At 42.6% G+C, this 24341-nt stretch overlaps 1 long non-coding RNA gene across 1 annotated transcript; it reads left to right on the top strand.

Moving 5' to 3' along the window:
* The first annotated feature begins 5012 nt into the window (after positions 1-5012).
* On the top strand, positions 5013-6870 carry LOC123429745. Its single transcript, XR_006622737.1, has 2 exons — positions 5013-5120; positions 6675-6870. It is a non-coding gene; the product is annotated as an uncharacterized LOC123429745 (long non-coding RNA).
* Positions 6871-24341: the final 17471 nt, after the last annotated feature.

Below are 24341 nucleotides of genomic sequence, written 5' to 3'. Positions count from 1 at the left end.
CCATCGTGGATCTTCCCATCACCTACTTGGGCATCCCGCTGACGCTACGGCGCCCAACTACTGCCCAGCTACAGCCCGTCGTCGACAGAACCGCCGGCATGCTCCCGTGCTGGAAGGCACCCCTCATGAACAAGGCCAGTCGCCTCGCATTCGTCAAAGCCGTCCTGAGCGCGATCTCCATCCACCAACTCCTCGTGATGGCTCCATCGAAGAAGACAATCCAAGCGCCGGTAAAGATCCAGCGAGGATTCCTGTGGGTGGGGCATGCCAATGCCCAGGGAGGTAACTGCCACGTCAATTGGCAACGCGTTGCGCGGCCAATCTCCTTGGGTGGCCTCGGCGTCCGGGATCTGCAGCACCACCCACGATGCGTCCTCTGCGACCAAGAACCGGAAACTATGCACCACCTCCTCCTTGCCTGCCCATTCTCCCGACAAGTATGCCATGAAACCCTGGCCTGGCTAAGGATTCCGTGTCGCCCACCGGATGGCGAGGAATCGCTCAATGCTTGGTGGTCCACTGCGAGACGAGTCGCAAGAGTTTTGTGCGAGCGATAATTCAAAACTGATCAAATTTATGCTCCTTTGACGAACAATGCAACAAAACACAAATATTTGACATATCCTAAGTTAAAAAAATGGTACCTAGGGAGTAAACAAATATACATAATTATAGATCCATGATGAAAAAATGGTACGTAGGGAGTAAAAAAATAGAGGGTCGCGTGGACTATATTTTTTTGGCGCCAAAAAAATTTTAGCCTCCCGCTAAAAGTTCCTGAATTAGTGCTTTCGTTCCCTCCAAAAAAAAGACTATATTTATCCTCGATTATTATTCTAAACCACGTCTTTTCGGGCGATTGGATCTGAGCTCTCCTCCCGACGGCGTCATGACGGCGTCAACAACACAGGGAACGACATCGGCGTCAACACAGCGAACCGCGTCTGAGGTTGTTCTTTTCCCCGATCTCCTCCTCCGCCTGCGCCACCGCATGGACCTCTGTCTGCACCTGCGCCACCGCACGCACCTCTCCTCCTCCGCCTGCGCCACCGCACGCACCTCTGTCTCTGCCTCCGCCACCGCGTGAGAGAGATCAGAAATCCCCCAAATTCCCCCATCTCCTCCTCCCCACGGGCACGGAGTAGCAGCAGTATACGAATGGATTGGAGGAGTAGCTACGGCCGGCAGCAGAGAAATCCATCAATCCTCCTCCCTGCTATTTCCTCCGTAGCAGAGAAATCCATCAATCCAATTGTCGGCTCTGCTCCCTTAAGAACCCACCCCGCAGCTGCGGCCAGAGAGGCCTCGCGTCCTTGGTCATGTCTGGATTCCTCCGCCGGCCACTGGTTGTGTGTGCTGTGGTGTGCGTCGCCGCACGCAGTGGGCTCCCTCGCCTCGGCACTCCACGGTCATCGCCCTCCCTCTCCTCCGCGCCCGCTGACGCGAACTGTGTCTCCGTGTCCTTATCCATGCTGCCGGCGGCAGCGATGCGGTCTGGCGTCGGCGCCGGCGTAGTTTTGGTGTTCTCCCCTGCATCGCGAGCGCACTGCCGGCCTGCCCACCTCGAGGTTGCTCGCCGCATCCCTGAACCTCCGAGTTTGGTCTCACACTGCAGCGTTGTACAACAGAGAAGAAGCAGAGCAAGGTTCATCGGTTCTGAACCTCCATAGCCAGCCATGTACATTACTCTTATTCTTTTTGGTATTCCCTATTCCCTACATTAGTCTTCTCCAGAGCAAGATGGGTTGTGTGGTATTTTTCTGCTAAAAAAGTCAACGCCACCAATTGATAGGTTCAGTGAGATGTTATGCATGAATCATTATTTTAAATTGGCTGATGCTTGGGCCGCTACTCTATCCAAGTTTTTCCTTCAGGATGCGCTTACTTCCCTCTGCGTTGTCTTGGTTTTAGGGCGCTGCTGCTGCCTTCTTAGATTGCGCATTAGGAATTTGATAACACACCTATGCTTGGGCCTTGACAAAGTGACATACAGTCAAGGCAACAAAGCGTGTCATTCGTGTCAAAAGTTACAGATGAAGGTGTTTTGTTTTGTCAATGCATCAATTTTTATAACTGTGGAATACCAAGCAGCGGGATCCTGATGTATTTGTCAATGCATCGGTTTACATGACATTATTTTAAATTTGACATCGCAAACTTCAATTGGTAGGTTCAGTGAGATGTTATGCCTGAATCATTGGATTTATCTTTGCCACCACAGAATGGATACTTATGTTCTCTTGTCATACTCATACCTTTGCTCTAGTCTACTATTTTTTGCTCGTGAGACTTTTTATCGTCTGTGTTAATGTGTTTAAGTCATGCACATCCTCACACTGTAGTCACCGTAGGTGGTGATGCTTTGTGAAAAGTTTAGCAACCACACAGTATCAAAAGAAGACCATCATAGATATTTTTCCGGTTTTTTTATGCCTACTTTAAGTATTGTGTTTCTTTTGATATTTTTTTAAATTATGATATTACCTATAGAATGGCACAATGATGCATTCAACACAAGAGGAAAGAGATGATGCACATGACTCCTTTCTACAACGTACACGACGTCCTTAATTCTTTATCACTTATATGAATGTGCACATTGATAATGCTAAGTCCCTACATTTTTTTTGTGTCCAGTAAAGAAAGGATCTGTTCTGGTAACAAGGATGGAAAGCATAACAACTTACCAAAACCAACATCGACAACCGAGATTTGGTAAAAAGTTTATGACATTTAGGCCCTGTTTGGTAGCTCAACATTTTTAACGTATTCTGAGAATACTGCAGTTTTTCAGTTATCATAGTTTTGATTACAAGGAGGTGTTTGGTTGTCTCAAACAATGATGATTTTAATACTGTAGTATTAGCTAAACTGTAGTTTTTCTTTGCATAGTATACGGAAGCTAGCTAGCCATCTAGCTCAGGGCCGGTCCCGAAATTTCAGGGGCCCAGGGCGAAAGTAAAACCTGGGGCCTTTAATATATACATTATAGAAATATGCAAAATACATTGTTGTGATTGCAAGTAGCCCAATTTATATATATTGTATCTCATACCAACAGAAAAATTACTGCAGTTTTTGATACTTAATGCAGAAAATTCTGAATTGCTTAATCTTGAAAACTATGAAACATTATACAGGAACTCAAGACCAATCTAACACTCCGGTATCTGCTAATGACATGTGTGCACTGGATGAATGGCCATCCCATGCTCGCCGCAACCGCGCGCAACTACAGGATGGTACTTTCTTTTGTTTATATTTGTGTCATCATTTCTTACAATCTAATACCCAGTAATACAATAGTTCTTGTATGATGTGGGCTGTAGAAGCTGGTGGACAGAAGAAGAAAGGGCGAGGTGTTCTAAAAGGTTTCAAAGCATCTAAGAAGCGTTTTGCCAATGGATCTGCAAAGCTAAATATTGCATTCTCTGAAACATTGGGTGGTACAGTTGGAATGAACTATCGTTCATTCAAGGATGACGTGGTAGTCATAATGAAAAGAAAGTTACCACTCATTGGAGTAAGGAGGTGGTCGGACATTCACCCTACCATCCATCGACTCATTGTTGCAGATATTATAGTACGTACGATCTTTTCTACATGTGTTATCTTACTTTACTATCGATAATGCAGTGCATATGTATGTTCATTTGCTTTATGCTTTACAGGATAGATGGGACCTGGAGGATACACCAGACACAGAAGAAAAGGTACTCAAAATCGCGAAAGAGCGATACAGAGGTTGGCGATCAACTCTAAGCTCCACTTACAAGGCATACAAAACCGATACAGCTAGATTGGCTAATCTACCGGAAGATTTACAACCAGAAGAGTGGGAATGGATGATTCAGTACTTTGGCAAAGATTCAAAATTCCAGGTCATCTCTAAGACCATGGTTTGTCTACTATATGTTGAGATGAAATGCCTTGTTTGATTGGTTATATTTGGGTTTTAATGAATTGATAGGAACGCAGCCAAAAGAACACCGATAACCGTAAGAAACAGAAGACAAAACACAGAATTGGATCAAAATCTTACTCGCAAGTTAGTTTTGAGAAGGTATGAGTCTAACTAATTATTTATGTCTCGCTGCTAAACATGGTTTCATGTTTCAATCTTCTCATTGTTATATCACTTGCAGAGAAACCCGAAACCTGGAGAAGAGCCAGATTGTATTAGTTTGTGGGAACTCACCCACATGAAGGATGGAATATGGTCTAACACAGAGTCACAGGATGTTTATGTGAGTACACTGACTTTTGACATTCTATAGTTATTCAATGATGTGCATTCGACATGCTTCATCATCAGCTGGGGTTATTCATGCGTTGGATCGTGTTATTCTTGTTTCATCTTTTATAGTGTTAAAATAATACCATATTTATAATTGTTCTTTCCATTTTCAGGACAAAGCATGTGCAGAGGTTAAAAACAAAGAGACTGAAACTCAAGGTCCACTTTCAGATGAGCAAAGACACAATATTTTCCAGACCACATACAAAGGCACTCTGCAATGCAAGTCATCGCAGCCTCGTGGGTATGGATACATGGCCAAACCATCAACTGGTTTTGAAAGGATTCGTATCCAGATTGAAGAGCAAGCTCGTGCTACAGCAGCCTTCCAGCAGCGAAACTCTGAGCTCAGCCACCAGGTCAATGATTTACAAGATCAACTACAAGCTGAGCGTGCAAACACACAAGAGATTATTAACTTGGAGCGCGCTGAGAGAGAACAACTTGAGGGGAAGTTAAAAGAAGAGCGTGCTGAAAGAGAAAGATTGTTGGAAGCGGAGCGAACATCAAGATTGAAATTTGAAAAAAACATGATGGCAAAGTTTGCAGAATTCAGCAAACAGATGGGAACCCAACAGGTGATTACATGTATATGCTTCAAACCTCTTAAGATTTATGTTGGTTACTTGCATTGTTAAAAGTGAACTTCTATTTACAGGTGTTTACGAACAGGATTGACAAAGAAAATAGTAATCCAAACATCCAAAAAACTCTTTTACAGAGACCTAGTCCTAATAAGGCTGCAGGTGCAAGGCCAACTGTTATTTCTTCAAATGCGCTCATACATGCTTCAACAAGAAATTCTCGAATGTTTAAAGCAATTGTAAGTCACAACTTTGCTCTCTCTTCATTTTCACCTACAACGTTATCTATCTATTATATTATTAAGACAATAGAAAAGGAACAGTGAAGATTGAACAATGAAAGCCATAGATATTTTAACGATGGAATTCCAATACTAGGAAAGAAAAGAATAACATAGCTCGTCATGTTAGCTGGGACAAAAAGCCCAAAATTATCTGTGTGAAGACTATTAGCCCAGCTTTTTTCCCAAACTTTACTCTCAGCATCAATAATGGACTAGTCACCAAGGAGCATTTCAAAGCACACATGCAGCATATCAATCTTAAACCGTAGATTAAGGAGTGTAGCAATACCCATGAGGCCTTGGATATCTTATACGAATTTATTGACATAAAAAATCATGACATGTTACATTAATATATTAAAAGTGTGCATGCATGTACTTATGCAGGACATGTTACATAGTATTCCGAAAGCATAGTATATTGCTTATTATCTAGGGAAAGGTAACTCTAAGGTTTAGATTAAGTTAATTATCTCAGTCGATTGTATATTTGATTATAAAATATATTTAATAATCTGTTACTTCGTCGATGGTGACATTGAGAATCAACATCGCGTCTGATTTACCCCTCAAAAAATATCCCGTCTCATCCGTAGAGCATGTAAACAAAAACAAAGATAGAACTATTTTATTATTTGAAAAATATGTGATTAATTAGAGATTGATGATTGCTAAGAAAAAGAATTAGATGATGTTGACATCACCCATTATGTGAGAAACACGAATTCTGCACGTACGCGTTTCATGGATGGCTGTCCGTAACATGACATCAACCTTGCCGGTTAAGTTTTTTCCGCAAGTGTTAAGAAAAGTTCTGTACAGCCGGTCGTAAACCGATTGATTAGGTGCCTTGTATCTTCTTTTAGAAAGCTGCCGCGTACCCTAGACCAACATGTATAGGAATTTTTCTTTGTAAATATGGTTAAACCTTGCACGTGTCAGATTCTTAAAATTGTAAACATTATTGACCATAAAAAGGAAAAGATCTGATTGCTCACATTACGTGTTTTCTTTCCTTGTTTTTTCTATTTCCTAATTATATTTCTGAAATATTTTCCTTGTGAAGATCGGATGTTTTAAAATCAATATAAGTGTGCCTTCAGGAATCCTTTATTAGTTCAAGTATAGCGTATGTCTCCTGGACACCTTCCCTCAGTCTTAAAATGCTCACGATGTGGACATGCACGTGAACAGGAATCATGCATACGTGTACTTTAAAACTAATCCTGATCGTTCTTTCAAGCTTTTTTTTACTGTTACATCTTAGCCGTTCGTTTTCTATCGTTTTAAGTATATAATAGAAGATTTCACAGATCTTTGGAAAGTAAATATTAGCAGTCACATACTGAGTCTAAGAAAATATCTCATCGAAATGATGTGTCCTTTCTTATTAGGACTAGGTCTCTGTAAAAGAGTTTTTTGGATTATTGCAGTACCATCGATATGATTTTTGAGGTATGTTATACTAGGCTCATTAACTGGATGTTTTTTTTGATTTCTTGATTGCAGGATCCAAATAACTAGCTGGACTGGACTCGAGATGACGGAGGATCCAAAAAACTACCTGGACTAGACTCGAGACCACGCACAATTTAGTCTATGACTGGGCTAGTTTCATTTGATGGTTTGCTATGAGAATTATGAGTTTTATGAATCTATTATATGTACGGTTTTGAATAGTGTAATTGAATGCCATATTTTTTTATGGTTGCAATAGGCTATTACCACGACCCCCTTTTGGTTGCCACATGTTTGCACAAAGAAAATTATAGTGTTGCAATAGAGCACTTTATATTGTGGCAATAGCTTTGGCACCACAATTTTTCCCCATGATGCAATAACTGTGTGGCGCGACAAAAGCAAGTTTTGTTGAAATAGAGTATCACCACGGAAAGTTTACATTGTTGCGGTAGCTTCTCGCTACAGACATGTTGACGTTGCGATAACTATTTGGTGCCACCAAACAAAGTTTTGTTGAAATACAGTATCACCACGAAATGTGTAAATTGGCGCAATAGTTTCTCGCTGCAAACATTTCATCCGTTGCGATACCTTTTTATCACCACCAACATGATTTTGTTGCAATTTTCTGTTAGGACGAATGGAATATTTGTTGGGATACGCTAATGCCACAAGTGTAGTGGTTCGTGGCAAAATTCCAAATGCCACGAAAATAAGGATTGTTGCCATAGTTTGTTGCCACAATTTACTATTGCCACGAAAGAGTATGCGCCACGAAATGATCGTTGTTGTTATAGGTTCTTGCCACAAATGTCTATCGCCACGAACTACCAGGCGCGACGATTTGTGGCATGTTGCATTAAAGCTATCTCCACAAATCAAATTGTGGCATCAGGTAAGTATTGCGACGGGGGAACATGTGGCAACTTCCCGCAATGGATGTTGCAATAGATCACTTTATTGCCACGATTGATTTTTTGTGGCAATAACCTATTACCATGCGTCCAGTCGCAATGGCTACCAACGAATGTCGTTTTGTGGCAATAGGTACTTATCGCCACAAATCGTCATGTATTGCGACGAACGATTTCGTTGCAATAGACCGAAATCCTTGTAGTGATAATCACCCAGTTACGTTGTGACGTTTGATACACCCAAAGCACTCCTACAGTATCTGGGAGTTGCACAATCTCATGGTCTAAGGAAAATATACTTGGCATTATAATAGCTCTAGCAGACGAACTACACGATCTTGTGCTATGCTTTAGGATCGGGTCTTGTCCATCACATCATTCTCCTAATGATGTGATCCCATTATAAATGACATATAATGTCCATGGCCAGGAAACCATAACCATATATTGATCAACGAGCTAGCCAACTAGAGGCTCACTAGGGACATGTTGTGGTCTATGTATTCACACATTTATTACGGTTTCCGGTTAATACAATTATAGCATGAACAATAGACAATTCTCATGAACAAGGAAATATAATAATAGCGATTTTATTATTGCCTCTAGGGAATATTTCCAACAAATATTTGTTTCAACATTAATTGGTGTACCTCAGATATAGTGCTTTATTCTTTGTCCATTTACCACCTTCGGGTTAGTGCCTTCGGGATCAGTGATATTAATAGCTCCAGACCGATAAATTCTTCGATGATATATGGTCCTTCCCATTTTGATAGAAGTTTTCCTGTAAAGAATCTAAGACGAGAGTTGTACACTTGAACATATTCACCAACTTTGAAGTGTCTCTTTTGTTTTCTTTTGTCATGCCATATTTTAACCTTTTCTTTGAATAGTTTGGCATTTTCATAGGATTGCGTTCTCCCTTCATCTAATGAGCTAATATCAAATAACCTCTTTTCACCAGCAAGTTTGAAATCATAGTTGAGTTCTTTAATTGCCCAATAAGCTTTATGTTCTAACTCAAGATGTAAATGACATGATTTCCCATAAACCATTTTATAAAGAGACTTACCCATAGGATTGTTATAAGCTATTCTATAGGCCCACAATGCATCATCTAATTTCTTAGACCAATTCTTTCCTGACCTATTGACAGTCTTTTGCAATATTAGTTTTATTTCTCTATTGATTAATTCTACTTGACCACTAGACTGAGGATGATAGGGACATCCAATTCTATGGTTAACATCATATCTAGCAAACAACTTACGAAAATCACCATGAATAAAATGTGAACCACCATCAGTCATTAAGTATCTAGGGACTCCAAAAGGTGGGAAAATAACTACCTTAAGCATTTTAATAGAGGTGTTATGATCAACACTATTGGTTGGAATAGCTTCTACCCATTTAGTGACATAATCAACATCAACCAAAATATATGTCTACCCATTAGAGGAAGGAAAAGGTCCCATATAATCAAATCCCCAAATATCAAACGGTTCAATAACAAGTGAATAATTCATAGGCATTTCCTGACATGTACTAATATTACCAATTCTTTGACATTTATCACAAGACAGGACAAACTTACGAGCATCTTTAAAAAGAGTAGGCCAACAAAATCCAGACTGTAATACCTTGTGTGCAGTTATATCTGCCACATGTTGTCCTCCATAAGCCTCGGAGTGACACTTCCGAAGGATTTGTTCTAGTTCATGCTCAGGTATACAACATCTAATAATACCATCTACTTACTCTTTATAAAGATGTGGGTCGTCCCAAAAGTAATGTCTTTATAAAGAATTTTTTTTCTTTTGTTGATAGGTGAAACTAGGTGGTATGTATTTAGCAACAATGTAATTAGCATAATCTGCAAACCACGGTGTATTATGAGAAACATTGAACACAACTAGTTGTTCATCACGAAAGCTGTCATCAATAGGTAGTGGGTCATCAAGAACATTTTCTAACCTAGACAAGTTATCAGCTACGGGGTCTGAGCTCCTTTCCTATCAATGATATGCAAATAAAATTCTTGTAGCAAGAGAACCCACCTAATAAGTTTAGGCTTAGCATATTTATTCTCCATAAAATATTTAATAGCGGCATGATTAGTGTGAACAATTACTTTAGAGTCAACAATGTAAGATCTGAATTTATCACAAGAAAATACAACTGCTAAGAATTCTTTTTCAGTGGTAGCATAATTTCTCTCGGCACTGTCTAGATTTTTACTAGCATAATGAATGATATTTAGTTTCTTATCAACTCTTTGTCCTAGAAAAAACCAACAACATAATCACTAGCATCACACTTAATTTCAAAAGGCAAGTTCCAATCAGGTGGTTGAACAATAGGTGCAGAAGTTAAGGCTTTCTTAAGTGTTTCGAAGGCTTCTACACAATCATCATAAAAAACAAAAGGAACATCCTTTAATAAATTAGTAAGAGGCCTACAAATTTTAGAGAAGTCTTTAATAAGTCTTTATTTAACCTCCCATAGAAACCAGCATGACCAAGGAAACTACGGGTACCTTAATATCTTTTGGGGATGGCATCTTCTCAATTGCATCAACTTTAGCCTTATCCACCTCAATACCCCGTTCAAAAAATTTATGACCCAAGATAATACCTTCATCCACCATAAAATGGCACTTCTCCCAATTCAAGACAAGGTTAGTTTGCTCACATCTCTACAACACTCAACCAAGGTTGCTTAAGCAGTCATCAAAAGAAGTTTTGTAAATAGAAAAATCATCTATGAAGAATTCAACAATCTTTTCACAAAAATCAGAGAATATAGAAGTCATACATCTTTGAAAGGTAGCAGGTGCATTGCATAATCCAAAAGGAATATGTCTATAAGCATAGGTTCCAAAAGGACAAGTAAAGTTGGTTTTCTCTTGATCAGGTTGTGAGACAGGTTTTTGAGAGAAACTAGAATAACCATATAGAAAGCAAAAATATGTGTGCTTTTTTAATCTTTCTAGCATCTGGTCTAAGAACCGTAAAGGATAATGATCTTTTCTAGTAGCTTTGTTTAATTTTCTAAAATAAATTACCGTTCTATAGCCAGCTACAATTCTTTGTGGAATGAGTTCATTTTTATCATTATGAACAATAGTAATGCCTCCTTTCTTAGGGACACAATGACCGATACTTACCCATCTACTATCAACTATGGAATAAATTATACCTGCTTCGAGAAGATTTAATATTTCATTTCTCTCCACTTCTTCCATTTTGGGATTCATTCTTCATTGGTGATCAACAACGGGTTTAGCACCTGGTTCCATATTTATCTTGTGCTGACAAAGAGTGGGACTAATGCCCTTAAGATCATCAAGAGTATACCCAATAGCAGCTTGGTGCTTCCTTAAAGTTTTTAATAATCTTTTTTCTTCATGCTCTCTAAGGTTAGAACTGATAATTACAGGATATATCTTCTTTTCATCAAGATAAGCATATTTCAAAGTGTCAGGTAATTGCTTTAATTCAAACACAGGATCACCCTTGGGTGGAGGAGGACCTCCTAGAGTTTCAACATGCAAGTTGTGTTTAAGGATAGGTTTTTGCTCAAAGAACAAATTATCTATTTCATTTCTTTCATGCAAATTCATATCATTTTCATGGTCTAGCAAATATTTCTCTAATGGATCCGTAGGAAGAATGGAAATACAAGTAAGACCAATTACTTAATCTTTACTAGGCAATTCTTTGTCATGGGGGTGTTTACCAAACTTGGAGAAACGAAACTCATGAGACGTACCACCAAAATTAACACTCGCAGTTTCCTTTTTGCAATCTATTTAAGCATTCATAGTGTTCAAGAAGGGTTTACCAAATATTATGGGACAAAAATTATATTGTGGTGAGCCAAGTACTAAAAAATCAATAGGGTATTTTACTTTTCAACACAAGACTTCAACATCTCTAACAACCCCAAGTGGTGTGATGGTGTATCTATTAGCAAGTTTAAAACATCTATGTCTTCTATTTCAGCGGATCCTATCTCATGCATAATTCCATGATATAAGATAAAAGGGATAGAACTAACACTAGCACGCGTATCTCATAAATCATGATAGCAATGATCTCCTATTTTGACTGAAATGGCACGCATACCAAAAACAGGTCTATTCTTGTCTTTAGTATCAGGTTTGGCGATTCTAGCAGCTTCGTTACAGAAATAAATAACATGCCCATCAATATTGTCTACCAAGAGATCTTTAACCATAGCGGTGCTAGGTTCTATCTTGATTTGCTCACACGGTTTAGTTGTTCTAACATAAATTTTATTAACCACATTTGAAGATTTAGCATGCTCCTTTATCCTAAGAGGGAAAGGTGGTTTGTCAATATAAGTAGTAGCCACAACTAGGTCAACATTGCAAATGATAGTTCCAGCATAAATTTTAATTGGTTCTTCAATTTTTCTTTAATAGGTGGATGATATTTAAACCATTTCTCTCTAGGGAGATCAATATGAGCAGCAAAGGTTTCACAAAATGAGGCTACTATCTCAGAGTCAAGTCCATACTTGGTGCTAAAATCATTGAAAGCATTGGTATTCATAAAAGATTTAACACAATCAAACTTAGGTTTTATACCTCACTGAAAGGATTGATATGGTTGACTAGAGGGGGCGTGAATAGGCAACTGCCAATTTTTAGCTTTTCTTAAGAAATTAGGATTAGCAACATAAAGGTTCTCTAAAATGACACTAGGTGAGCAACCTATATGATGCTACTTACAAAGAGTAAAGAAGCAAGTAAGAGATACTCTACAACAACAACAAATACAAAGTAAAGGTAAGAGAGAACCACAAGTGGAACCGATGAAGACGAGGATGTGTTACTGAAGTTCCTTCCCTTTGACAGGAAGTACGTCTCCGTTGGAGCGGTGTGGAGGCACAATGCTCCCCGATAAGCCACTAGGGCCACCTTATTCTCCTCACGCCCTCGCACAATGCAAGGTGCCGTGGTTCCACGATAGGTGCCCCAGAAGGCGGCGACCGAACCTTTACAAACAAGGTTGGGGCAATCTCCACACAATGCTTGGAGGCTCCCAACAAGACCACGGAGCTTCACCACAATGGAATGTGGCTCCGAGGTGACGTCAACCGTCTAGGGTGCTCAAACACCAAAGAGTAACAAGATCCGCAAGGGATTAGTGGGGGGGATCAAATATCCTTTGGTGGAAGTGTAAATCAAGGCCTTCTCAAGCAATCCCTAGAAAATCAACAAGTTTGATTGGCTAGGGAGAGAGATCGGGTGAAAATGAGCTTGTGGAGCAACAATGGAGCTTAGAGAGGTTAAAGGTAAGCTCTAGGAAGAAGAAGATACCTTTATATAGTAGGGGGCAGATCCACCCGTTACCCACCTACCACATAAAAATACAAGCGGTACTACCGTTCCTGGAGCGGTACTACCGCTCCCTAGAGCGGTACTACCGCTCAGCTTCTCACCAACCACGGTAGTATCGGGATACTACCGTGCCAACACCTCTGTGGGGAAAAGTATGCGAAAAAGCCCGTCAGAGCGGTAGTAAAATAATACTACCGCACTGAGGGCGGTAGTACCGCCCTTGGAGTGGTAGTAAAAAATTACTACCGCACCTGGGGCGGTAGTACCGCTCCTGGAGCGGTAGTAAAAAATTACTACCGCTCTGAGAGCGGTACTACCGCTCGTACAGCGGTACTACCGCTTACCGTTTTCGCATAGACAATGAAAACACACATTGTAGCTCCATTGTAGCTAAAACGTAGGAGGGTGCATAAAGAGTGTACGTGAAGATTCCACCCAAACCTTTCTGATGTGGAACCCCTCTTAATAAGAAGACTTTCCTACGAGTCAAGACTAAGAAGAGAAATGTAGAAGAGAGACCGTCTTCGAGAACCTCGGAGGGGCGTCGAGTCATCTTGTGCCTAGAAGAGAATAATCTGAAATGCTCAAAACACAAGATTAGTCCGCACAACAATTGTCATCAATCACTAAAACCACTTAGGAGAAATATGTCCTAACAATCTCCCCCTTTTTGGTGGATTGATGAAAATGTTGGATTTACACAGAATGATATAGATAGGCATATGCAAACTCCAAAGTTTACACAACTAGAGACTAGTTTCCTTTGAGTATGTGCATACCAACAACCAACAACAGAGAGAACACTCCCCCCTAGATTATATAGACTAAGCCATCCTTGCTACATATGTAAGAGTAGATGCAAGAATATGGAAGCATGGCATAGCATGTGAGCAAGGGGATACTGGCACAAGATAATATGTCTCACAAGCTAATAAGAAGATAAATAATACTGACACAAAGGAGAAGGAAGATAAAGCATATGTCTCACACCATGATAGGATCTGACGACTCATAGTCTCAACCCTAAAGCAAAAGCAAATAACGGAAGAAACAAAGTTTTAACAAACCAAATAACCAGGAAACCTAGAAAACGAGCAAATCCTACACTCTCTCCCCCTTTGGCATCGGAACACCAAAAGGGCAGAGAGGACCCCTACGACCCAGGTGGTAGTGCGAACTGGAGAGAACGAGGTTATCAGTCGGTGTCCTCCTCATCAACATACTCCTCATCTGAGTCATCATCGGTGTCCTCCTCAGATGCAGCCCACTGAAACTCGTGCTTCGCCATCCATTCAGCCTCCGGGGTGATCTCGCGCTCAGAACTGCTAGAGAAGGGCAAATCAAGATTCCTCATTATCAATTTGTCACGTTGGCGACTCTCTTTCTGAGCAACATGGGTCTTGTACTGGCCCTTGGCCTGCATGCAGAACAAGGTCTTCATCCTGTCGGTGAGCCATTTGGCCCATGTTGGTTCCGCAGAGGCACGCATATGTGAACCCTCACCCTGTCGGTGAGCCTCTAGAGGGGCCTCATCGTCAGCAGCAGGCACATCCTCATCAGAATCCCTCGTGGCAGCAGGACGAGAGGAGGTGTTGGCCATTTGTCCTTCTGGTGCAGTTTGATGGGCTCATGGCGAACCCAATTAGGAGCAAGAAACTCAACTCCGGGAAAAGTCTGGGCCCAAGTGGTCTTGATGAAGAAAAACAGGTAAGGACCGTAGATTGGGACCTTACGGTTGATAACTGTGGAGTACAGCTCATTCCACATGACATGAGAGACATCAAGGGGTTGACAAGGACGAGTCTTCCCCTTCTGACACATGAGGAGCATATCTACCAGGTAAGAGTGAACTTGGTCCTTGTTGCCAACTTTGGGAAACAGAGAGTTGCGAAATATGCGGTGCATCACATCCAGGAAGTGATTCATGACATAAGAGACCTCACCAGCTAGGGTATGCTTCACAGTGTAGTAAGGGAGCAGCTTCTCCTTGGCAGTATGTTGAGGCTTGGCATGGGGGCGCAAGCCAACAACATTTAGTAGGCTCTCATCCCTAACATTAAGGAGATCCATGAAATCCTTCCATGTAGCAGTCAGCTGCTCTCCATTGGTCAGCCAGGTCATGGTACGAGCATCATCGTGGTGAAAGTGAACTGTGGCAAAGAAGTGAGCCACTATCTCATAGTCAAAATCCTGCTGAAAAGTGATGAGGTCCTCAATCTGAAGTTGGTCCACCAGAGAGAGGGCCTCCCCAAAGTAAGACAGGTCTTTCTTCAAGTGAGCAATATCAATCCATTGCACCGGAACATACAGATTCTTCTTCGACTTGAGAACATCTTCATAAATCAGGAACTAGTCGCGATTCCAAAACATGTCACCTCCATGGAATGTCTCCCTACTGCTGTCATAGGGATTGAGCTTGCGACGGTGTTGAAACTCAACCAGCGGCATGGAGTTCCAGTTGACGGTGTTCTTCTTCTGAGCAGGCTTCCTGAAACTGCGCTTGGGTGCATTGGACCCTTCAGAGGGTTCGGAGGAGGGACGCTTGGAGCTGGCACTGCGAGGCGGGTTCGAACGCCGGGAACCACCACCTGGGACACGCAAAAGGCACACAAAACACGAAAGACAAGGAAAACAAGTCAAGGCAAAGATCAAGAAGGACCGGAAAACCCAAAGAACAATGGAGTGAAGTGTGTGCAAAGAGGGGAGCGGTAGTAAAATTTTACTACCGCTCTGGGAGCGGTAGTACCGCTGTTGGAGCGAGTACTGCTCCACGAGCGATAGTACCGCGCCGCGAGGGGCGGTAGTACTGCACGGGAAGCATAATCCCATATCTAACATGTTTTTGAACTATAAAACTTCGAACTAAGATCTAAAACCTCAGATCTGGAACCCTTTGCACTCCTAGACACACAAACCCCGTATGCCAAGAGATCACACTAAGCAAGACTGCCACTAAATCCCAATCACGTGAAGAAACGGTGCCATGAGTGACCGGAACAGAGATATGCCCCTAACCCTAGATTGAATCACCAAGAAAGCAAAAGAACGCAGATGAGGGGCAGTACTGGGGTCCATGGCACGTGGGGAAGAATCCCACCGGTCGGAATTGAAGGACGGCGGCCGGCTATGGAGATCCAGCAATCCCTTTGGGCAGTTCTTGGAGAGAGGAGAGAGAGAAAGAGAGATGAACTCGGGGCTGAGGGGAAAGAAAAAGGCCTCCCCAGCCCTTTAAATAGCCCCTAGGTCGAGGCGGCGCGGTACTACCGCTGTCATCGCGGTAGTACCGCTGCCCAAGCGGTAGTACCGTTCCCTCGGCGGTAGTAAAAAATTACTACCGTGCTGGGGGCGGTAGTACCGCTTGGTAAGCGGTAGTACCGCTCCCCCAGCGATAGTAAAATTTTACTACTATCCTGGGGGCGGTAGTACCGTGCACTAAGTCAAAAATCAGCCAAAAAATTAGCTCTCTACTCCTCAGGTGGTAGAAGGATCTTGATCAAAGCAAGAGAATCAAAACGCGGGAACAAAGGATGACCACAGAAAGAAGAGAAGCAACACCGAATCTCCAATGGAGAGGGCGGTGGCCAAAGCCACCTATGTTTGAGACAAATGGTATGACACCGCGAAGAATTATCCTTGGGTTCATGACCATAGCTCGTCTTTGAAGCACAAGTGCCATTTAATAATGGCCAAAGTGAAAGACTTGATCGATTTATGCATAATGGGGGGAGGGAAAGTTCATTGAGAGAACAACACTCCCCCTATGTCCATGCCTACACCTAGAGCAAGATGTAATGCAGGGTGAGGTGCAAAGTGCCTAGTTTCAATCCACATTACTTGAATCAATGATATCTAGCTCATTCCTTAACTCCCGGAACCTTGCTTCATCTAGGGGCTTAGTGAAAATATCTGCAAGTTGCTCTTCAGTGTTGATGAAGTGAATCTCAGTATCAGCTAGCTTGACATGTTCACGAATGAAGTGATGGCGAATATCAATATGCTTGGTCTTGTTGTGTTGCACCGGATTGAGGGAAATCTTGATAGCACTTTCATTGTCACATAGAAGAGGCTCTTTGTCACAAGTGACACCCTAATCCTTTAAAGTTTGCCTCATCCATAGCAACTGTGCACAACAACTTGCAGCTGCCACATACTCAGCTTCGATGGCAGAAAGTGAGACACAATTCTGCTTCTTTGAAGACCAACTTACCAGTGAACGACCAAGGAATTGGCATCCTCCAGAAGTTGACTTCCTCTCCACACAGTCTCCTGCCCAATCTAAGTCAGAATAGCCCACTAGGTTGAAGTTTTCTCCTTTGGGATACCATAGACCAAAGTTTGGGGTATGAGCCAAATATCGAAAGATTCGCTTAACAGCCATAAAATGGCTTTCTTTTGGTGCAGATTGAAACCGTGCACAAATCCCTACACTCAACATGATATCCGATCTAGATGCACAAAGATAAAGAAGGGATCCAATCATGGATCGATATACCTTTTGATCCACTGCTTTACCATTGGGATCACTGTCAAGCTTGCATCTTGTTGGCATGGGAAACTTGACCGGCTTGACATCCTCTAGATCGAACCTCTTGAGCATGTCTTGAGTGTACTTGGCTTGTTTCATGAAGGTCCCTTCTAAGCCTTGTTTAATCTCGAACCCGAGGAAGAACTTCAACTCAAATTCTTCGGTCATTAGTGCAGCAAATTCTTCATTGAAAGATTCGTTAGGAGAACCAAAAATGATATCATCAATACATAGTTGGCATATGAACAAATCCTCTTTGACCCTCTTAGTAAAAAGTGTCGGATCTATCTTCCTAATTTCAAACCCACGATCCTGTAACAACTCAGTAAGGTACTCATACCACGCACGTGGGGCTTGTTTAAGGCCATAGAGTGCCTTATTAAGTTTGTACACATGATTGGGGGGCTTGGGATGTTCAAACCCTGGGGGTTGTTTGACGTAGCCAACTCACTTAAAGGACCATTAAGAAAATCACTTTTCACATCCATTTGTTCTAATCTGAAATTATGATGAGAAGCAAATGCAAGCAGCATGCGAATAGATTCTAGACGAGCAACAGGGGCAAAGGTTTCACCGTAGTCGATACCCTCGACTTGGAAGTAGCCTTGAGCCACCAATCTTGCCTTGTTTTGAATCACAATTCCATTGGCATCTTGCTTGTTTTTGAAGATCCATTTGGTCCCGATGACATTATGTTCCTCCTTTGGTCTTGGCACTAAATTCCAGACTTGATTACCCTCGAAGTTGTTGAGTTCTTCATGCATGGCCATAAGCCAATCCTCATCATCGAGCGGTTCTTGTACCTGTTGAGGTTCACAATACGAAACAAATGCGTGATGCTCAATAATTCCAAATTTGTTGACAAGTGGATACTCCCCTTCTCAAACTGCCAAGCACATTCTTCATAAGATGTGACTTGATTCTCAGCTTGTTTGCAATCTTGGCTGCGCGACGCTCCAAGAGTTCTGCATTGGATAACTGGGGAGCATCGACTTGATTACTTTGCTTGCCCTTGCGTTTTGATCCTCCCTTGGCACCAGTAGCCCTCTTAGGCGCCGCAGAAGGGAATTGAGAGACAGCATCCCAATCAACTTGATTTTCGACTTGAGCAAGTTCACTGGTTTGTCCTTTTTCTTGTGGTTGCTCTTGATCTCGATATTGTGCTTCTATTTGGTCTGGATCTTGTAGTTGCACTTGATCTTGATCTTGAGCAGATTCGGAACCTCGTGTAAGCACTTGTACGTCATGAGACACATCACCATCTTTGAGCAATTGATCTTGTCCTTGAGCTTGTTCAACTGGTTGATGGTCTTCTATTTGTTCATTGGAAGCGTGTGGGGCTTTTGAGGAGGATGGCTCCACTTGAGTAGAGCATTGTCCTTCTCCTTCAGCCACAAGGGGTTCCTCAATGGGGAGTATTTGACCAATCCCCATTCTTCTTATGGCTTGGGGAGGAATTTCATCACCTACAGCACATAGACCACTTTGCTCCACTTGGGAGCCATTATTTTCATCAAACTCCACGTTACACGTCTCCTCAATGAGCCCGGTGGACTTGTTGAGGACAGGGTAAGCATGAGAGTTTGTAGCATAACCAACAAAGATGCCCCCTTGTGCTCTAGAATCAAATTTAGCTAAACGTGCACCTTTCTTGAGAATGAAACACTTAGAACCGAATACCCGGAAGTACTTGAGATTGGGTTTGTTTCCGGTGAGAATCTCATATGGGGTCTTGTTCAAGCCTTTGCGGATATAGAGCCGATTGGACGCATGACATGCTGTGTTGATGGCTTTGGCCCAAAAGTTATATGGAGATTTGAATTCCGCCATCATTGTTCTTGCAGCGTCCATCAACGTCTGGTTCTTCCTTTCCGCCACACCATTTTGTTGAGGGGTATATGGTGCTGAATATTGATGTTTTATTCCCTCATCACCTAGAAATTCATCCAAGGTATAGTTCTTGAACTCGGTGACGTTGTCACTTCTAATCATCAAAATCTTTGCATCATGTTGACGTTGGGCTTCATTAGCAAAATTGATGATAGTTTGTTGAGTCTCACTCTTCCTCTTGAAGAAATATACCCAGGTGTATCTTGAGTAGTCATCAACAATCACCAAGCAGTACTTTCTGCCCCCAAGACTATCAAATGATGGAGGACCGAAGATATCCATATGAAGAAGCTCCAACGGCCTCTTAGTGTAAATGAGAGTCGTTGGACGATGAGCAGTTTCATGAATCTTTCCTTCAATGCAAGCACTGCAAGCACGATCTCTGGCAAAACTCACATTCGTTAGTCCACGAATATGGTCCCCTTTGAGGAGACTTTGCAAAGATCTCATATTGACATGAGCTAGTCGACGATGCCAAAGCCAGCCCACATCAACTTTAGCCATTAGACAAGTCGCAGTCTTAGTGGTTCTCTTTGAAAAGTTCACCACATAGAGACCATTTTCGACATATCCAACATAGGCTTCTTTAAGAGTCTTGCTCCACAAAAGGACCACAGTATCAAGATTAAATAATGTGGAAAAGCCCATAATTGCAAGTTGACGAACCGAAAGTAAATTGTAAGCAAGGGACTCAACAAGCATGACCTTCTCAATAGATAACTCTTGAGAGATGACCACCTTACCAAATCCCAATACCTTTGACGATGATGCATCGGCAAATTGGACATGGGTGGGCATAGATGGGGAAGGATGCACATCCACCACTAAGTCCTTGCTTGTGGTCATATGATTTGTTGCTCCACTATCGAGCAACCATGACACCCCATCGGAAGCAAACTCCTGCAATAGATCAAGCCTTGGTTTTAGGTACCCATTTTTGAATGGGTCCTTTAATGTTAGAGACAAGGGTCTTAGGAATCCAAACAGCCCATTCAATGAACTCATAGTAAGAACCAACAAATCTGGCATAAACATGCCCATCACCAGCACGACATAAAACATAGGAAGGATTGAGTTTGCCGGCTATGTTGGTAGGAATTGTCGTGCCCTTCTTGATGCTACCATTTTCCATCTTGTTCCTGTTCACCTCCTCAGTCCCTTCGCCCTCTTTGACAAAGATGTCCATGAGGGTAGGGGATCGTTTGTTCCTGTTCTTCCTTTTTCTTTTCGACTTGGATGTAAGTCCAAGTCCCTCCTTTCCTACCACACCCTTTTGATTGCTCAAGAGGTCGTTCAGTTTCTTCTCGCCTTGGATGCATGACACAAGGCCCTTCTCAAGTTTATCCTTCAACTTGGCATTTTCCTCCACAAGATGTACATGCTCACAACAAGGGTTAGTTGTACAAGCATTATCTATTAAAACGAAAGGAGGATAAGTAGAGATCTCCTTGGTAAGCTTTGCTTGGAGTTGATCATGAGACTCTTTCAGGGAGAAATGAGCACGTTTCAAGACCTCTGAGCCTTGTCAAGTGTGTCAAACTCCACTTTGAGTTTGTCATGGCCAACCCCAAGAGCATCCTTTTCAGACTTAAGCATACGAGTAAGAACAGTAGCATGATCTAGTTCCTTTTGCAATTTAGCGCGGTCATCGTTGTATGACTCCTCAATAGCCAAACGAAGAGTGCGCTCCTTTTCTAGTGCAATAGATAGTTCAGCAATCTCATCGGTATAGTCACGACTATGTCCTTGCAGCTCGGAGATGGTCTCCTCATGAGACTCGATGAGGTCATTAGCCTCACCCAGTTGTTCCAAAAGAGCAACAAAGTGCCATTTGGCTTCTCCTTTGATTGTACACAGAAATTTGTCAAGATCATGCTCATTAAGTTCCACAATATCACTATCATCAACACAATTCAACAATGAAGGAGCAGTAGTGATGTTGGTCTTAATGTTGGGTGTTACCTGATCGATACCTTTGGCCATGAGTCACTTGGCGATGTGGTTATCGTTGGGGGCGTTGAAGAGAGACACATTCTTGGGAGAAGGGGTGGCAATGGCGACAGTCGTAGTTCCCACCATATCGTCATTGTCATCATCATCGGAGGGGTACTCTTCAAGTGCCACCATACCCTTTGGGTGGGGTTTCTTGACAAAGTTGTTCTTGTTTGGGAATGACTTGGTTTTGCCTCTGCGAATGAGCTTGGCCCCGTTGTCTTCCCTCTTCTCATAGGGACATTCTGCCACGAAGTGACTCACATTACCGTAGTTATAGCATGTCCTCACTCGTTGCTTGGATTTGAATGCACTTTATTTGTTCTTGGTGAAGTTGGGTCTTGAGTTCCTCTTGTTGCCCCAGAATTGCCTTGACGCAAGAGCCATGTGCTCGTGATAAGAATACCTAGTGTCTTTAGGGCAGCTCTCCTCTTCCTCATCCTATTCTTCTTCTTCAGAAGCAGCCTTTGCCTTTAAAGCAAGGTTGGGTCAAAGGTGTCTTTGACCAAATGCGAGCAAGTGCATTGTCAGCGGTCTTGTTCATGATTGACATTGCAATGAATTCATCCAACACCTCACTGGAAGACAAGGAGTGGAAATCTGGTCATTGGCGAATGACCGATGACATGGCTTTGTTGAAAGGCATGATGGCCTTGAGAAACTTGCGCTTGATCCATGTGTCATCCACATCCTTGCTCCCATGATCCTCGAGAGCAACAGCAATAGTAGTCACCCTTCGATAGAGATCACGAGGGTCCTCATCTTCCTTCATCACAAACTCACCGGCCTTATCAAGTACAACTTCATAGTTGGACCGTTGAATGCTTGAGCTTCCCTTGTACGGCACCATAATGTGCTCCCAACAGTCCTTAGCCAGAGTGAAGGGGCGCAAGTGAGGAAGATCTTCAGGATGTACTGTGGACTGTAGAATAAATAATGCGGAGTGATTATATTGATTGTCCGCTTCTTCTCTTGGAGTGAGGTTTCTTGGGTCATGGGGATAGTAGCCTTTCTCGATGATTCTCCATAAATTTGTTGAGTTGTGATTCAAATGAGACTTAATAGAAAACACCAGTTAGCAAAATCACCCTTAACAAGCTTAGGAGGAGGACCAACAGGGTTAAGACGCGGTGTGGGAACAGGTCCTCCATAGACCATGGGAGGTGGAACTGAGGCATAGGTTCCAGTCCCATTATTTTCGAGAGGGGAAGAAGGTCGCATACCTTTAGCCGCTTCCTTAGAGGAACTAGCCTCCGAATCTGTGTTGGCGGGTTTAACCACCAACGTCGGTTTGGGTGAACCTTTAATTCCCTCAATTAACTCTTTAAGCATGGTTTTGACTTTGTTCGTCAAGGACGTCTTGAGGGCAGCCATAGTCGTATTCAAGTCGTCCCTTGTGACCGAAGTCAAGGCCATGGCCTCGGGTTTCCCATGGGGAACTCCCTCCTCATCTTCCATACTCTTCGGGTGGTGAAACCCTTAGTAAAGAGACGTGGCTCTGATACCAATTGAAAGGATCGATATGGTTGACTAGAGGGGGGTGAATAGGCAACTACCAATTTTTAGCTTTTCTTAACAAATTACGATTAGCAACATAAAGGTTCTCTAAAATGACACTAGGTGAGCAACCTATATGATGCTACTTACAAAGAGTAAAGAAGCAAGTAAGAGATACTCTACAACAACAACAAATACAAAGTAAAGGTAAGAGATAACCACAAGTGGAACCGATGACGACGAGGATGTGTTACCGAAGTTCCTTCCCTTTGACATGAAGTACGTTTCCATTGGAGCAGTGTGGAGGCACAATACTCCCCAATAATCCACTAGGGCCACCGTATTCTCCTGACGCCCTCGCACAATGCAAGGTGCCGTGATTCCACTATAGGTGCCCTTGAAGGCGGCGACCGAAGCTTTACAAACAAGGTTGGGGCAATCTCCCAACAATGCTTGGAGGCTCCCAATAAGACCACGAAGCTTCACCACAATGGAATGTGGCTCTGAGGTGACCTCAACCGTCTAGGGTGCTCAAACACCCAAGAGTAACAAGATCCGCAAGGGATTAGTGGGGGGAATCAAATATCCTTTGGTGGAAGTGTAGATCAAGGCCTTCTCAAGCAATCCCTAGAAAATCAACAAGTTTGATTGGCTAGGGAGAGAGATCAGGCGAAAATGAGCTTGTGGAGCAACAATGGAGCTTAGAGAGGTTAAAGGTAAGCTCTAGGAAGAAGAAGATACCTTTATATAGTAGGGGGCAGATCCACCCGTTACCCACCTACCACATGAAAATACAAGCGGTACTACCGCTCCCTAGAGCGGTACTACCGCTCAGCTTCTCACCAACCACGGTAGTACCGGGATACTACCGTGCCAACACCTCCGTGGGGAAAAGTATGCGAAAAAGTCCGTCAGAGCGGTAGTAAAATAATACTACCGCACTGCGGTAGTACCACCCTTGGAGCGGTATTAAAAAATTACTACCGCACCTGGAGCGGTAGTACCGCTCCTGGAGTGGTAGTAAAAAATTACTACCGCACCTGGGGCAGTAGTACCGCTCCTGGAGCGGTGGTAAAAATTTACTACCGCTCTGAGAGCGGTACTACTGCTTACCCTTTTCGCATAGACAATGAAAACACACATTGTAGCTCCATTGTAGCCAAAACATAGGAGGGTGCATAAAGAGTGTACGTGAAGATTCCACCCAAACCTTTCCGACGCGGACCCCCTCTTAATAAGAAGACTTTCCTACGAGTCAAGACTAAGAAGAGAAATGTAGAAGAGAGTACGTCTTCGAGAACCTCCGAGGGGCGTCGAGTCATCTTGTGCCTAGAAGAGAATAGTCTCAAATGCTCAAAACACAAGATTAGTCCGCACAACAATTGTCATCAATCACTAAAACCACTTAAGAGAAATATGCCTTAACACTCACTCTTTACCTTCATCGAGCTCCCAATATTCAAAGTCGCGTTTAATTATTTCGAAAAGACCCCACCTGAATTCAATAATCTTTTTCATAAAAGAAC

This window comes from Hordeum vulgare, chromosome 2H, assembly GCF_904849725.1.
Source record: "Hordeum vulgare subsp. vulgare chromosome 2H, MorexV3_pseudomolecules_assembly, whole genome shotgun sequence".
NCBI lineage: Eukaryota > Viridiplantae > Streptophyta > Magnoliopsida > Poales > Poaceae > Hordeum > Hordeum vulgare.
Note: the sequence above shows the minus strand (reverse complement) of the source record. Positions and strands in the feature narration are given on the sequence as shown.